Source organism: Eutrema salsugineum, unplaced genomic scaffold, assembly GCF_000478725.1.
Source record: "Eutrema salsugineum unplaced genomic scaffold, Eutsalg1_0 scaffold_11, whole genome shotgun sequence".
Taxonomy (NCBI): domain Eukaryota; kingdom Viridiplantae; phylum Streptophyta; class Magnoliopsida; order Brassicales; family Brassicaceae; genus Eutrema; species Eutrema salsugineum.
Genome location: NW_006256901.1, coordinates 8898313 through 8900409, shown reverse-complemented (window position 1 = coordinate 8900409; position 2097 = coordinate 8898313).

The following is a 2097-nucleotide window of genomic DNA, read 5'->3' as shown; positions in this document are numbered from 1 at the left end:
AGCTTTACTTTTTGCTTATTTGGACTATAGCTTAGGTATCTTAGGAGCATATTCTCTTTGCCTTTTACTCTATATAGCTGTATATAGCTGTATACATCTGTAAAGGTCTTTTCTAAGAAATGAGAATGAATCTCTTTCTCACTACTCTCTCTAGTCTTCTTCATTATCGGATTCTTCTCTAATCTCTCAACACAATCTCTCTTAATCTCTTAATCATCTTATTAATCCGCTGTAATCATCTATTCTCTCACACCAAAACTCTCTTTTGAAAATCAGAAAACTGGGACTCATTTGGGATCAGAATCTGACTCTTCCTAAAGAGTGTCCCAGTTTTCGAATGAGTTCTGAGCATACAAATAAGAAGTAGAGACTCCTAAATGTCGTTTTCAAAGTGACGTGTTTACGGCAAATTGTCGAGGATTTCCAACAAAAACCGATGGTGAATCTTTGGGTATCTTGGGACTGGATCTCTTCAAAAGCATATAACTAAACTGAATCTTATAACGCCGCTGATCCAATCATAAATCCTCATAAACGATTTGTCGAAAATCACAGTACTCTATTTCCTGATCAACAGCTACTGCTCGACTTCTATATCTCTTATCCACCAAGAACATATAACGATTTTTTTGCGAATTCTCATTTCCCACAAACAAGAAATATATCCACCATGCATGAAGAATACATATTAGAAGAAAGAGATACAACATCAAGAGAGCATCTGATACATGGGAAATCATCGACGAACACTTAAGGGAGGTTACCCTAGATGTAGTTATTGTGGTGGGTGAATGTTGAAAATTCGGTAATAACTACTGGACAAAAAAATAATTTCGTATCAATAAGTCTACCTTCAAGTGTAGGAAAATAACTCTATCAAATTTTATAAGTCTACAAATTCTTAAAAATTCTACCAATTTCCACATAACTCTATCAACATCAATGCTCCAAAATAAAAATAAAAAATCTACTATAATACCCAAAAATCTATTGTTGGAAAAATAAATCTATCACCAGCAAATATCTCTATTACATTGTCTAATATATCTATCACTCAGAAAACAAATCTCATGTTCGAAAATGTAAGTATAAGTCTATCACTCAGAAAACAAATCTACTTCGCAATAATAAATCTACTACACGTTTTTAAATCTACCATATACACAAATAAATCTATCACTATGAATCTAAATCTTTAGTAGTAGAGTTATATTCTTCGAAAATAAGTCTATTTTTTACTAAAACAAATCTACTTCAAAAGGTCAACAACTCTACCAATTTCGTTAACCAAAGTCAACTTTCCATCATTATATCTACCAGATCGAAATAAATCTACCTTATAACAAAAAATCTATCAACAAAATATTATATCTACCAAGAAAATCAAACATACCTTCACATTGAAGATAAGTCTACCAAAAATAAGTCTACCAACATTTTACAAATTTATTAACATTTACACAAATCTATCAACGGATAATATATCTACCCACAAACGTTTGAGTCTATCAACATAAATATCTCTACCATTAACGATGATAGACTTATTTCTCAGCACATTATTTTTCCTGCTAACGTGGAAATTAAATAATAATGGCATTCTTGTAATTGCGTTTTTTTGTAACCAAAGCGTCCAAAGGGTAAAATCGGGGTTTTTCAAAAAGCAAGATTGTTCTAGTATTTTCGAAATTGTGAGCTTATTCTACTAATTACCAACTTTTTTAAGGTCCTTACAGCAATCCTCCCTTAAGTAAATCAGTGAACTTCAGAAACACAAAACAATCTGATTATAGTTTTTTTTTAACATAGAAACATATTCGAGATTTCATCTCATTCTTTAACTCTTCTTTGAAGATACAGTATAAGCTTTGTCTTGTAAGATTTGGGTTTTAGAGAAGCAATCAGAGGATGAACTGTTTTAGGATATATTTAATTGAAAAACTAAATTTTTAAAGCAATGGATTTATACGACACAATAATCACTTGTTACACATCAAAACATATGAGAAATGCAACGTGTGAGTATGTTCATTCTTCAATTCACAAGAATTTCAGTCATCTATGTTTCTTAGATTCTGGTGTCAGAGAATTATCAAT